Source organism: Hylobates moloch, unplaced genomic scaffold (genome assembly GCF_009828535.3).
Source record: "Hylobates moloch isolate HMO894 unplaced genomic scaffold, HMol_V3 SCAFFOLD_1, whole genome shotgun sequence".
Taxonomy (NCBI): domain Eukaryota; kingdom Metazoa; phylum Chordata; class Mammalia; order Primates; family Hylobatidae; genus Hylobates; species Hylobates moloch.
In genome coordinates this window covers 43,733,612-43,749,773 of record NW_026652276.1, presented here as the reverse complement: position 1 = coordinate 43,749,773, position 16,162 = coordinate 43,733,612, and positions in this window count along the sequence as shown.

The window sequence follows — 16,162 nt, the reverse complement described above, 5'->3', positions numbered from 1 at the left end:
CACACCATTGCACTCCAGCCTGGGCGACAGAGCAAGACTCCTTCTCAAAAAGAAAAAACAAAAAATCTTATCGTGACTTCTTATAGCTGTTGCATTTTTACCTTATCATAGCTTATTTTGCCACAGCTATGATTTACACGATGTGATCCTTGGTTAAGAATGCAAAATTCTTGTCATTGTACCTTTCCTCTGCAAAAACATAATTTGCTTTATGATATCTGTTTCATGACAGTTTCCAGAAATCCCTTGTAAGCAAAAGTGGGGACAGATTGCATCATCAAAATCTCTGATAAAGTAGTTATCATTTCTGCAATTGGTCGTTCTTCCTGCACACATATGAGGGTACTAATATCCCTGCCTTCAGGTCTGATCCTGTGTGTTAGGGTGGCCCACACAGAACAATGTGTGGTTAATGCAACATGACTCAAATCATTTTAGCTTTCATTTGGCCAGGCTATCCATCAAGAATCTGAAATCAACAGCCTGATTCTCATTTTGCTCCTTCCCCTTGCAGATCTCCTCTAGGTCCAGGGCTGCCATTTACTTCAAAGGGAATGCTCCACCATAGAGGAGGGATCCAGGAAAGGAAGAAAAATGAGAATCCAGCTCGTTATTTTAAAGATGGTTAAAATAAACAAGTCAGCAACGCATGTTTTCTTTTAGACTACTCAATTGGAATCTTTTTCGTCAAAGCAGAGCAGTTCGTAAAATTGCTATTATCTGATCCCCATGTGAAGGGGATCAAATATATTTTTCATTTGAGGAAGTTGGGTAGAAGTTGGACTGAACTGAATTACACTGATTGCTATTCCCCACAATTCCCAACACACTCTTAAAATACATTTACCTATTATACCCCATCATTTTCTATAGACACTAGCTGCAGAGGAAAAAGACTTGTACAGACACAGAAACTCAAAAAAGCAAGCCAGTCACTTGTTTTTATACAGAAACCAGCATACTGACATTTTAATGATGCTGGGCTACTGCCATAGTGTGAAATTTTGTATTCAGAACATTTAAAAAAGGAGTGGAGAAAGATAAGTAGGCACCCAATGGGATGTGTTGGATGAGCTTTTGTACAAGAGAGGTACCATGTAATGATTTGATTCAGTGGGTCACATTTCCTCCTTAAAAGATACAGGAGGCCTTTACATTTATGGGATGCACAGCTGAATGTCATGCCTTTTATGGAGACCTCTTCGGGTCTGATTAATTAGTAATTGGGGCGAGATCTATGCACTTCAGTGACTCTTGCTGCCTTGATTGTAAATCGCAATCTGGTGCTAAATCTCAGCAGGTCACATTGCTGTTTTTGCTGTACCCCAGTGACACAACTGATTAAATCTGTGTAAACAGTATCATCATGAAAATATTTTTGTTATAGGCATGAGGAATTAACACATTTTTATTTTGGATGGAAATTAAAATTATTTGTGGGAGCTTGGTATGTTTTCATCAATTGTCAGTCATCCCAATAGAGCATGTAGTGAAGTAACGGTTTTAATTTTCACAAAGGAAGAAAAAAAGTGCTCAGAGGGCTTTTAAAACTGAGAATTATGATAATTATGTCATTCATAATAGAGATAGCAATGTTACAGGCAAGTATTATGTCACTTAATAGTTCGTTAAACAAATAAACAGAAATATGGGAATTAGCCCGCATATTCCCCTTACAATGGAGCACTTTTGAAAGAGTAGCTATGTTTTAAAAGATGCCAATACACACACACACACACACACACACACACACATTCCCAAATGCTCCCCCTATTTATGGGCTACATGTTTCCTAAGTTAACTTTAACAGAACTTAAATTGAGTTAGTTGCCTCTGGATAGGAGTAAGAGGTGCTGATGCGTAGCTACAGAATGCATTGACACAGAATGATGACTCAGGGCTCCCATAGACCAGGTGGGGTTTCAGCTGGGGGATAAAGGTGAGCCATTAGATAGCCTCGAGCAGTTTGTGTAACATTGTTTATGCTTGATTCTGAAGCAAACAAATTTGATTTCTATACTAGAGCCACATGGCTGTCTGACCATTAGCACCTTTGAAAAAATTTCTTTTGCAGGCATGGTAAGGTTAAGCAAATGTGTAATTTGCTAGGATTGTAAGCTACAGAAGTCATAATGTTTCTTGTTTTTTTCCTGAATGACTACTACCTAATTCTAAGCAGGCACTAAAATTGTATTTGATAATCCCTAATGACGCTTGATTTCACCTCAATGTGCTGAGGCTGGTAAGTCAACCCAATCAGATGGATGCTCTCCTATTTGCTTCATTTCACAGAGCACTATTGGAAAAGGCTTAAATGAACTTTAATCAAATGTGCCTATTATGTTACTGAGACATGAATTACTGACCATCTATTTGCTAGCAGCTAAAGCGTAGATACAAGAAAAGTGACTTTTTTTTCTGTGCACTCACTAAAATCATTATCAAACTATTAAGGCAAAAAGAGAGCTAACAAGTCAGCGAATTTGCTATGTGCCAACTTCCACATTTAAACAAAGAATTGGCTGTATACATTTCAAATGACTGCCTTCATAGTATCTAGGCTGAAAAAACAAACAAACAAAAAGAACAAAACTGCCTTTGAAGAGAAGAGGAAGCATTTACTCTACCCTTTAATGCTATACAGATGTTCCACATCCTCTTGACAAGGTGGGAGGAGTTATGTATGGAAAGGACTGGCTTCAGAATATTGACCATCAGTAGAATATTCAGAATGATGGAATTGCATGCTATTATTTGGGGGCACTCATGCTTGCCTGATAAGTAAGTTCGTTTAGGGTTCCTAAAAACTTTTTGGTATAGATCAGTCTAGAAAAATATTATATTTGCTTAAGGACGTTACATTTTTATTTTTGTACACCATTCACCACTGCAATATTTGTCTTAACTGGAGACTCTGAGGATTGGTCGATTAGATCATTTTAGAAATGCATTTTGTATATCAGATATTACACTTATCTTTCCAAATACCAAAGGGCAAAGATGTTTAAAAAGATCAAAATAAAGGATAAGGGGTAGCAAAGAAAAAAGTTTATTGTTTACTTTTCGACTATTCACCAAACTGATGGAAAGCATAAAGCCAAAAGCTAGAAAGAAGAGATTCAGGAGAACTGAAGTGTAAGCTTGAGTTGTTCAAATAGGAATGAAGAGTAAGAAAATGTAAGAAGAATTTATTATTGAATATAAACATTCAGTGTGATTACATTTTCTTATCAAGTAATTTATTGCTAATTCTGACATTCTATGTTGTACATACTGTAACTTATATGATGTCAATAAAATTTAACTCATTAAAGTCTTGGAAATAATGTTTTAAAAGGTATAAAAAGCAAATTTTGAGCAGCATTATGTGCAATATAATTTTTACTGGCCTATTGATAAACTCAAGTGTTATCTTGATTTAGAAAAACAAATAGGATCATCACTCTTTTCTAGTAAATATTTGCAAAGTAGTTTTTATAATATAATATACCAAGTAGTCAGGACACACAGAAACACCCACAGTTAAATGCAGGGACTCCATACACTTGCATATCTTCTTCTCCAGAAAAACAGCCCTTGTGGCATGTAATGTGAAAAATTAATTCATCATATTTCTGTCAAAAAGGATGATTTTCTGTCATAAAGGTGATGTGTGCTTATTATACAAGTATCAGAAAAGGTAATAAAGTATAAAATAATAAATCACCTATGGCTCCAACTCCTACAAACACGCAGTAACTTCTTCTGTCTTCTATGTATTGCTTATGGATATGTTGGTCACTCTCTATGTGAAATCTTGAGAGTTTTGTGCAGAATTCTTTAGTAATATAGGTTCCCTTCATTATGGGTAAATGAACTTCTTTTGACGTTCCTAGATAATCCTTTATGTTGCCTTGTTTCACAAACGACAATGTACATAGGCAGAAATATGATGTTATTACAATGAAAGTTTATTAATATAAGACCTTGGAATGTAAAATCTTCTAAAATGTGTTTCACACTTACGAATGACAAAACTGTTGTTGAAGCCAGAAGTCATATGTAGGAATAAGATTGCTGTAGAGGAAGTAGAGAATCCTCTTGTTTATGTCATTATGTTGCTACTTCTCTCATTATTCACACTTAAGCCCACTCCTATCCTGACTAAAGACAATTCAGTAAGGCGATACTGAGGATCTAATAAGCACAAAGTAAGTTCAAAAATCTCATAAAATCAACTAGCCACTTTGTATTTGTGAAAACTTTCAGAAAGATGGATATTTGTATGTAACAAAATCTAGAGGTGAATAACCGATCAGTGATTTGGCGCTAAGGCCAGGAAACAGTGGAAGTGGCATGGGTATGGCTGTAAAAGAGTAACATGAGAGATCCTTGTGGTGATGGAAATTTCTGTATCTTGTCTACATATATAAATAAATATTCTGGTTTTGATATTGCACTATAGTTTTGCAAGATGTTACTCTGGGTAACATTGAGTAAAAGGTGTATAAAATCTTTCTTTGTTATTTCTTACAACTGCATATGACTCTATAATTATCTCAAAATAAACGGCTTAATAAAAACATAAGTTAATTCTGTTTTTGCAGATACCCCTGACAATATAGATATATGCATATCTACATGCATATATACAGATGCCTTGCCTAAATTCTTTTAGGTCTATACCATTTTGATTTCAGACATGAATTCAGCTTGCTATGTAGAGGTTGTTTATGTTGAATATATTTATTTTGATTTGAAATATCATTTAATTTTAATAATTATGCATTATTTTGAAAAATGTACTGATAAGAATGGTTATTTCTGAAAGCAAGATAGAGTGCAGTGGTTAATGCACGGGCATGGGGGTCAGATTACCTGGTTTGAATCCTTTACATACAGTGTGAATTTAGGCAAGTTATTTAATCACTCTGTTTCTCAATTTGTTCATCTCTTAAAATGAAGATAATAGCAGCTATCTCATAGTGTTATTGTAAAAATTGGACAAGTTAATATATTAAAAAAACTTATAATAGAGCCTGACACATGTAAGAACTACGTACATATTAGCTGTTCTGTGACAATAATGATGAGGATGCCTTATAAGCATCAGTCATATACAACTCACGTCAATCCTAGCTGTAGCCACCATTATTAACCTTGTTATAGATGGCTAAGCAGGTTAAGTGCCTTGCCCAAGGTCACAAAACTTGTAATATTTTAAGGGACTTTACATTAATCACTTTACTATATGTTTGCTAGTGAGAGAGTCCAAAATTTTGTTATAATAAAATAACATTATATTTTGTTCGTCACATAAGCATCTGGTTTTCTATTTAAACAATAGTGATTTAGAAATGACGCTATAAATTTTTTTAAAAAAATAGCAGCTTTCTACCTAAATTTTTACTATTTCTTGACTCTACTGGGCCTCGAAGGGCATCTTCTCTCTGCTATTTTGGTCATTCAGTTTTTCATCCTGGCCAAACCCAAAGAGTGAAGAGGTGTATAAAAACAAAAGTGAGGAAGCCAACCCAAAGTTCATTCTCAAAGCTTCAGAAATGTTGAGGTTTTGGGTTCAGTCCAATAAAGGGTGAAGATTCAGGTCAAATCTTATTTTATATAAAATGACTACCTTTGTTTTGAAACAATCTAGTAGTTAGAATTGTGGCAGGTTCTGGTTTTAGCTAGCGTTTGAGGGAAAATGCTGAAATTAATCTTTTGAATGAAGAAGGGACTCAACGATTTACCAGAGCTACTAAAACAGGGACTTCCTGGAAAAGAATGACTGTTTATTAAACAGATTGTAATATCAAGTAAAGAGTTCTTTGGGGGTTGTGTTGTATATGTGGGAGTAGGCATGTGTGTTTGTATGTTTGCCAAATATATGGGTATGCAAAAAATCATTGCCAAATTAAAAAAATTGAAATCATGTATCAAATAGGAGATAGTATATCCTGGTTATTGAGAGCATGGGCTTTGGGGCCCGATTTCTTCAGTTCAAACTTTGGCTTTGCCTCTTAACCCATTTTCCATTTGCCCCAAGAAATGAGTGCTGGCAGCGAGCTGCACTTTTTTTTCCTAAACGGGACATGGGTTAGGGATGTATGACCTTGTACCTTAGTTTCCTCATCTGTGAGAATGGGAATATAAAAATAGTAGCTGCCTTATACAGCGGTTTTGGAGAATAAATAATGAATATATGTAAAACACCTAAAAGACTGTATAGTACATGGAGAGTACTTAATACATTTTAGCTGTGCTAAATAATTGCATAATTAAATGTTAATCACGTGCTGAGTTCTGACTTAAGCTATTTCCAGATACAAATTAAAAATAAGAAAATTTCCTGAATATAAGTAATTTCAAACTAGTTAAGACAGTTAAATATATGCAAAGAAATGGAAGGATAATTATAACACAACACAGAAGGGGATATAAATCTAATGTATCAGTTAGAAATGCATTTGACTACAAGTAACAAAACAGCCCAACTATAATTCTTTCTTTCTTTCTTTTTAAATAAGGATATACATTATAGAGGATGTTTGGTGCTGAAATGTTGTTAGTGTTAGTATATTGACTAGTGCCAATGTTTCTGCAGCTCTCTCAACATTTTCCTAACAGTTTCAAATCATCACATTCTCCTTCAAGTCAGAAAGAAATTAGGGAAGGCAGTGAATCTCTTTAGAAAGTTAAAGCTTTCCCCCAAATTATACTGTCTAGCAGACTTTTTCAAATGCTTTTCAAAATCCATGCAAATCCAAATACTATTCTTTTTTATCTGAGTTACATGGCCACACTTACCTGAATTGTAATCTGGAATAGTAGGTTCCAGGATTGCCATAATTGGTCTAACCTAATCACAATCCATTGCTCTGGGGCTAGGCATATATTTGTGATAAACAAAAGCAGAGTTCTGTCAGCAATTATGGGAAAACCACTATGGAGTAGGCAATTAATGGCGTTTGCCATCCACAGCCTCGCAAAAGAGAGTATGGTTTAGTTAGGTGAGGATGCCAGGAGGTAAAAGGATGAAAGGATGACTCTTTTAAATGAACTGCTGATTGTGGATTAGTAGAGACTTCAAAGACAAGACAGAGTAAAGAAACAGCAAAAGCAAACCAGGCAGGGAAAAGTAAGATGTATAAAGAAAGTCAGAATAGATTAGATCTCCCTAAAAAGAAGCAGCCATAAGGATTGAGAATGGATAAATTTGGAGAGATGTGGAGAAGCCAGCTGATGTAGAGAACAGCTTAGTAGTTTCCTTGCTTCACTCTACCACCAAATAGACCAACCAATAAATCGACAAGACTTTGGGATTCACAAAAATTGGGAATATACATTATTTTCAAGTACTCATAGAATATTTTAAAAAATGGAAAACCTCAATAAATTCCGACATTAGTCCATGTGGTCTAACCACAATAAAATAAACCTAGAAATTATCATAATTTCTAAACAAGTATAAAATTATAATTTATAAACACATACAAAAATATTCTGACTTCAATATTAAAAATACATATATGCATATATTTATACATATATATGAAATAAAAATACATATACACATATATTAGTGTACGTGTGTGATAACACTTGAGTTAAACAATCAGATCTATAATTATAGATTATTTAGAAAATAAAAAATAGGTCTAATGAGACCTAAAACCATAAAAACCCTAGAAGAAAACCTAGGCAATACCATTCAGGACATAGGCATGGGCAAGGACTTCATGTCTAAAATACCAAAAGTAATGGCAACAAAAGCCAAAATTGACAAATGGGATCTAATTAAACTAAAGGGCTTCTGCACAGCAAGAGAAACTACCATCAGAGTGAACAGGCAACCTACAAAATGGGAGAAAATTTTCGCAACCTACTCATCTGACAAAGGGCTAATATCCAGAATCTACAATGAACTCAAACAAATTTACAAGAAAAAAACAAACAACCCCATCAAAAAGTGGGCGAAGGACATGAACAGACACTTCTCAAAAGAAGACATTTATGCAGCCAAAAAACACATGAAAAAATGCTCATCATCACTGGCCATCAGAGAAATGCAAATCAAAACCACAATGAGATACCACCTCACACCAGTTAGAATGGCCATCATTAAAAAGTCAGGAAACAACAGGTGCTGCAGAGGATGTGGAGAAATAGGAACACTTTTACACTATTGGTGGGACTGTAAACTAGTTCAACCATTGTGGAAGTCAGTGTGGCGATTCCTCAGGGATCTAGAACTAGAAATACCATTTGACCCAGCCATCCCATTACTGGGTATATACCCAAAGGACTATAAATCATGCTGCTATAAAGACACATGCACACGTATGTTTATTGCGGCACTTCACAATAGCAAAGACTTGGAACCAACCCAAATGTCCAACAAGGATAGACTGGATTAAGCAAATGTGGCACATACACACCATGGAATACTATGCAGCCATAACAAATGATGAGTTCATGTCCTATGTAGGGACATGGATGAAACTGGAAACCATCATTCTCAGTAAACTATCGCAAGGACAAAAAACCAAACACCGCATGTTCTCACTCATAGGTGGGAATTGAACAATGAGAACACATGGCAGGAAGGGGAACATCACACTCCGGGGACTGTTGTGGGGTAGGGGGAGGGGGGAGGGACAGCATTAGGAGGTATACCTAATGCTAAATGACGAGTTAATGGGTGCAGCAAACCAACATGGCACATGGATACATATGTAACAAACCTGCACATTGTGCACATGTACCCTAAAACCTAAAGTATAATAATAATAAAAAATAAATAAATAAATAATAATTTAGAATTCTATCTACCGAAGCACGTAAGACGTAGCCCAAAACTATTCTTAGGGGAAGATTATTTACCTTAAGGGCTGTCATTATTAAGCAAGAAACCAAAGGGAAAGAATGAGATTAACTGAGCCTACCTGGAAAGCTGGAAGAAAACAGCAAACAACAAAAGCAGGAAAAAGGAAAAGAAAAGGCTGGGCACGGTGGCTTACGTTTGTAATCCCGGTACTTTGGTGGAACGAGGCGGCGGATCACGAGGCGGCGGATCACGAGGTCAGGAATTTGATACCAGCCTGGCCAATATGGTGAAACCCCATCTCTACTAAGAATACAAAAATTAGCCGGGCGTGGTGGTGCATGCCTGTAGTCCCAGCTACTCGGAGGCTGAGGCAGAAGAATCACTTGAACCCGGGAGGCGGAGGTTGCAGTAAGCCAAGACTGCATCACCGCACTCCAGCCTAAGTGACAGAGCAAGGCTCCATCTCAAAAAAAAGGAAAATAAAAATATTCCAAATTCAACCTGTAAAGTTTATATAATTACAAATAAAGAAGAAATAAAATTGATTTTAAGAGCACATCTGACAAAATTTGATAAATATTAATGAATTTAACTAGTATAAAAATATAGATGACCAAATATTATTACAAACTATAGTAAAACCTGAATAGATTATTGACCATATAAAATGCTGAAAAAATTATCAAAGAAAATTATCAAAGAAGCTTCCCATTTAAAAGCTGCTAGGCACGCAGAAGATTTTGAAGAACGTCATTCAGAAAAACCTCAAGAAACAGAAATTCTTAAGCCATCTAACATCTTGTATAGAATAAAAGAGAAAAAATTTCCCAATTATAAGAAAAGTCTGGAAATTCTAATATCAGAAATGCTATTTTCAGAATAAAAGGATAAATAAAAGATATAAGAAAAAAGAGAAAGAAAAAATAAGGGAACTATGAATTAAACTCACAAATACAGTACAAATATTTTTAGTAAATGATTGGAGACAGAATTTAGCTATTCGCTCAAAGATAGTTCAATATTAGGAAATTTATTAATATAAATTACTATACCTCTAGGACAGAAGGAAAAAGAAGAGCATGAGCATCCCCTTCATTGCTTTAAATCTATTTGATAAGTTTGAAGAACATTTATATTTTAGTTAAAAATACTTTTACTATACTGGAAATATATTTCAAAACAGGATAAACTTTATAGCAAACCAACAATTAGCATTATGTATGTTTGTGTAACACTAGAAGAATTGCATTTAAATCAACCTAAAGTCAGGAAAAAGACAAACACACTTGCTATCTGTCATCAATTTTATATTACAATGCTAAGAAAGAGCTAGCCAGTAAAATCAATTAAAATGTGAAAAATCAGTATGAATATTGAAATGAAAAAAACTAATTATTTGATGATCCACTAGAAATACCAAGAATAAAAATAAAACAGTTGCAATAGACAACTTATATGGTATAGAATATTAGTATATTACTGATATTAGCATATTACTAATATCAGTAATATACTAATATTACTATGAAATGAATTATATCATCAAATATGCAAATCTTCATAGCTATCCTGTATGCCAGTAAGTGACTTTTAAAATCATATGAAAACAGATACCATTAACAACTATAGCAAAAATAATTAAATGTCTGATATCAAATTTATTAAGAAGTATCCAAGTTTTATCCAAAAAAAATTAATTTCCTAATGGGATTTTCAAAAAATACATAAAGTGAAATACACCTTGTACTTAGCTGTAAACGGTTAATATTACAAATACATGAAATCTTCCTGAATTCAATTACAAATTTAATTCAACTCTAATTAAAGTATGGATCAAATTTGTTTAAAAACTTGAAAATATATCTGACGTTTGTAGAATATATCTAGTAAAGGAAATTCTGGAAGAAAACATTAATTGGAGGGAATGAAGCCCCCCTGACGCCATGGAGTTAATCATGTATTCCTTCACAGTTACCTGTACCTTCCTTTTTCAGGACTTCTCATACTTTGCAGGTATAGATTTACTTGTGAGATTATTGTCCATCTTCTTCATTAAACTGTAAGCCACATAATGGCAACAGCTGTGTCTCTTTTGCTCATAGTGTCAGCTATTATGTCTTACGAAAAGCAGACCTGCAATAAATATTTGTTGAACAGTTAATTAGAGAAATGTTTTCAAAATTAATGAATTACAATGATAAAAGCTGTCTAATGTCACCATCATAATAGAGGGTAAACCTGTGGACCAGAACAAAAAATACAGACGCTCATATAAATATATGCTTAAAAAATGTTAAAGGTTTTATTGACATCATTGTGGGTAAGATAGACTATTCAGTAAATTGTATTGGGACACATGACCAATTATCAGGAAACAAACTAGTTACATTTTCACACATTATGGCAAAATAGATTCTAGGGGAATTAATTTCATAAATGTAAAAATAGATTAAAAGTTTTAAGTACTGTAAAAAAATAGGGATAGAAGAAGTCTCTTTAAATCTTCTTGTGCCTTATATTAACACTGCTGAGAAGCATTAATTTATATGAATACATATGCCACTAGTTCAATTATTTTCTTAAGATAACTTTCTGGAGGTGGGATTGCCAGTTGAAAGGACATGCACATGGTGAGAACCTTGCAAATTTTCCTCTTCAGATCCTTTAACAATTCACACACCTGTTGGAGAGCGAGCGCTTGCCTATTTTCCTGTGCTAGGTGCTCACACTCACATCACTGGTTTAAAGTCGTTAAACTTAGGCTGTTTTCCTTCTCTTTAGACTGGTTTCTCTAAGATAGTTCTGCAAATCCAATACTTACAGAAAACCCAATTTGTAGTGAGATAAGAGAATTTCTTTTCAAATGACGAATAATTAAATGGTCAACAGTATAGGACTCGTTTATCTAGTGAAGGTATATCTATACAATCGAATGCTACGCAATCATCAAAAATGGTGTCCCTCTATATTAAGTGATATGAAATACCATTTTAAATATATTGAACTATAATGTAAGTGATTTGATTCTAAATTTAAGTAAAATATGTATTTATATGAATAAATTTGCTTGAAAAAAGGATAAGCAAATATACAGCAAAATAGTAATGAAGACTGTCTCAAGAGGCTTGCAAGTGATTTTAATATTTTCTTTATTTTCATAATTTCCATTTTTAAATTTGTTCTTCCAATGATTATATATTACTTATGTAATATAACATTTCCTTAACAAGGCCAAAGGAGCACATAATCTGTTCCCAACCATTTTGATTTGTTTATTGAGCTAAATTTATTTAAATTGTCATTACCAATACCATATGGTTTTGTTATGCCACATAATAGGCATCCAATAAATATTTATGTAATACTTCAATCAGAACCATATATATTGAGGGCCATTACTGATAAGTCACGTGTACCCTACTTTAAAAAATTTATATAGCTACTACTAAAATCTCATGTATAATGGTTAATAATATCTAAACGAATGAAAATTTATTAGTAGATTGAAGTATGTTGGGGGGAATCAATATCTGTTGACCACCTATTAAGTATCAATTCCTGACTATCTTCTTCAGCTGTATTTTTATAATGACAGGCAAATCATAATAGAAAAAGGTGGAAAACAGTTTTACCAATTTTGTTAACTTTAAGCGTAAATCATATTCTACTTGGACAGGAAATTTAATTATGAGATCCCTGGATGCCACAATAAAACAATGTAGTTATTGATTAAAAATTAAAAAGAAGCACACAAATGTATTATTTCTTCAGGGGTGAATTTTCGTACCATAAATATCTAAGAAAAAATTTTACCTGGTATCTTAAACAGAGATAATTTAATGGGTGATGTCTCTACTAGCAGCTTTCCTGGCAATACAACATATTTTTTCAGACAGGTATGTTTTTTATTGACTCTGAATTAAAACAAAATTTAGCGAAAATATTAATTTTCCTAGGCCTTTTATCATGAGTCAGAGACTAGCATTTAGAACCCCTTGGGAAATGGATGGGTACATGATTTTGTTTCTCAAACGTATTTTTTCAACCAAATGTTGGCAATTATTGAATGGTCTCTCAGTTTAATTCTGAGCTTTCTAAAACCCAGGACACCAGAATTCTATGTTACTGGTTAAAATGAGACTCAAAAACTGAACGCTAGATTTTTCAGGTCCCAAGATTGACATCTGTTATGGCAATTAAATCTTTTAATTTTTATTCTTTTTTCAGTTTTTGTAGAGACAGTCTCGCTATGTTGCCCTGGCTGGTCTTGAATTCCTGGCCTCAAGTGATCCTCTTCCTCCCAAAGCACTGGGATTATAGGCATGAGCCACCACATTCAGGCTTCACTTGCATTCTTTTCCCACAAAACAAACAGTCCCATCTCCACATGGAGAGACCATTTTTTCTCAAGGTTTTCATGTGATCAGGGACCAGTTGAGACTAAATAGTAGAACACGTATTTTTTAATTGGGAATAGTCACACAGTGATAATCTCCAGGTATTAATGATGGCCAACATTTATTGCACAAACATGTCAGGAGCCATGCTAAGTGCTTTACATGTATTGTCTTATTTAATCCTCATATCCATCAGTGAAGATAGAATACATTTCTCTTTATTTCACAGATTGGAAAGTAAGACAAGTGCTTGAATCACATAGTTAGCAGGGGTTGGCGCTGAGATGGAACCCAGGTTGTCTGTCGACAGCACTTAAGGCCTGACAATTCTGCTATCCCGCCTCTTATAACCATTTATCTCCAATCTCCTGCCACCACCTTAGTTCAAGTCCTCATCACCTCTTGCCAGAGTTCTGAGCCAGAGACACCCTTCATAGGTGTACTGCCAAAATTTGAAATGCAAATCAGTTTCACAAACATTATATTTAGTTAGAAGATATCATTTTTTTTTATTTTTGGGTCCACAGAATGTTCTTTCAAATTTATCAGAGTTTCACATTTAAAAATGTCATGGTTTTTATGTTTTTGTTTAACTATAAGGAAAAGGCCAGAAAGAAGAAAATTAACATTTATTGAGCCCTTAATATGTGCCAGGCAATAGTGCTTTGATTATGAATCAAATTTGATTATGAATCCTCCAAACATCCCTACTAAGAAAGATTGAGGCTGATACCTATTGATTGTCTCTTCTGGGACTCAGGCTTTGTGCATATGCTAATTTATTCAGGGAAGCAGTATGGCGTATCAACCAAGAACCCGTTAGAGTTTAGGCTGTGAGGTCAGTGAAAGATGGCATTGGTTACTGTTCCCAGCTTTCTGAGACTGAGAAAATAAAACATTAGAGATCCTCAGGTTTCAGCTCCACTGATTTTAAAATTTATCGGTTGTTTCTGAATATTCACTATAATGAGTCCAAGCAATGACCGAAGTAATGAAATACAATGAAAATACATTTTAATTGTAGAGTCGAAACTGGATACTTTTCCCCCTTACTTTGCCCATGTTTTGTCAAAATTGGGTTTGCTTGTCTTTAGAGTCCTGCTGTCCTTCCTCTTTTTCTTTCACATTCTCTATAGCACTTACGCATTGGTAAGCGTAGAGTGGTGCCTGATGAGGATCTGAGGTTTGCTTCAGGAAGTTTTTAAATAATCTTTGGGTTTCAGAATTCACAGAACAATCCAGAGTCAATAATTCCATCTTCCAACCAGATCGCATTATTACAACAGTGACTTTGTTGTCCATAAATAGCTGCTTATTTATTCTTGCCATGAGCTCTTCCTCTGAAATTGCCAATTTGAGGCAACAAGGTTAAGGATGGGTGAAGGGAATATAGTAAACACAAATGTCTGATGCAGGCATTTCAGAGAATGTCAGTCATTAATTTAAATAGTATTAATTTAGGATCCATTTTGGTACTAGCTCTGGAAATCAGCTATCAATTTGTCCCAGGATTAAATTTTAAGCATGTTGTTTTATTTTCACTGGTTTCTACTGAGTAAGACATGTGCAACTGGGAAAGAAATGAATCCCCTATGGCTTGTTCAAGTGTATTTTTCTCTTGGTGGCACTCATCTCCAATATCATATTTAAAAATATTAGGAGAAAGTTCTAAGCAGAAAGTCTCCAACTGTGGAAACTTCAACCTTTTGCTGAATTACAGGATGACATTCAATGTCATTTCACTGTCCTATATTTTCATGGAACTTCTTAAAAGTGGTCTCTCTGACTCACGTAGAATCTAAAATTGATCTCACAGAAGTAGAGAGTAGAATGGTGGTTAACAGGAGCTGAGAGGAGAGGAGGCTGGGAAGGTGTTGGTCAAAGGATACATATTTACAGTTAGACAGGAGGAATAAGTTCAAGAGATGTATTGTATAGCATGGTGACTTTAGTTAATGACAATATATTGTATTCTTGAAAAATGCTAGGAGAGTGGGATGTTACGTGTTCTCACCAGAAAAAATGATAGCTATGTGAGTCCATGCATTTGTTAATTAGCTCGTTTTAACCATTTCACAAATACATGTCTACTTCAAAACATCGTGTTGTACGTAATACATACATACAGTTTTACACGTCAATTAAAAATAAATAATTTTTTAAAAAGTTCTCTCTCTCTCTCCACACTCACACACGGGGAGTGTATTTTTCTTTTGGTGCTGTGACATTTTTTCCACTACATAGGATGCTCGTGGCTCCACATAAGGCTACTGCCAGGCAATACAGAATGAGGGCCAGGAATTGGTTGAAAGTGAGGGGCCATGGGGTGATGGATGTCAAACTAATTATTGATCAATTTACTGTGTCTATTTAGTAAGTCAGTCAGTCTCCAGATACTTTTGTAGTCTTTAAGGACGACAAGTGTTCACAGTTTAAATATCCCTAAATATATAACAGATGAACAAGCATGCTTTGGTGTGTAAATGCTGCATAGATTCAGAACCATCAAAAAGCCCCTCAAAAATGCTTTTCCATCTGCTGCTTCTAACTACATATCGCACATCCTGGCAGTGCACTTCACAGTGGTGTGAAAGATAGGTTCAAAGCCAACCTGGCAAAATCTATTTATCTTTTTTTTTCCTCCCCAAAATGTGTTTCTTTGTGCAGCTAAACTAGCAAACATATATAGGAACAAGGTGCCAGGGCTAAGAGGAGGCACTTGTCAGGCCTTAATCATTCAGGAGAAAACCTGCTTTGTATTACACTCTGAAATACTGACATCAATTTGCATCTTCTTAGAAAGTATGAGTTGGAAAGCCTTGGATTCTGTGTTCTCAGTAAAACTTACCTTTGAGTGATGCCTCAGTGTCCAGGAGAGCCTTGTAAATTACCCAAACCACCCCATAGATGGAGTGGCCAGAAGAGCCTCCCGCAGAAAGTATGTGATAGCTTTCCTCTT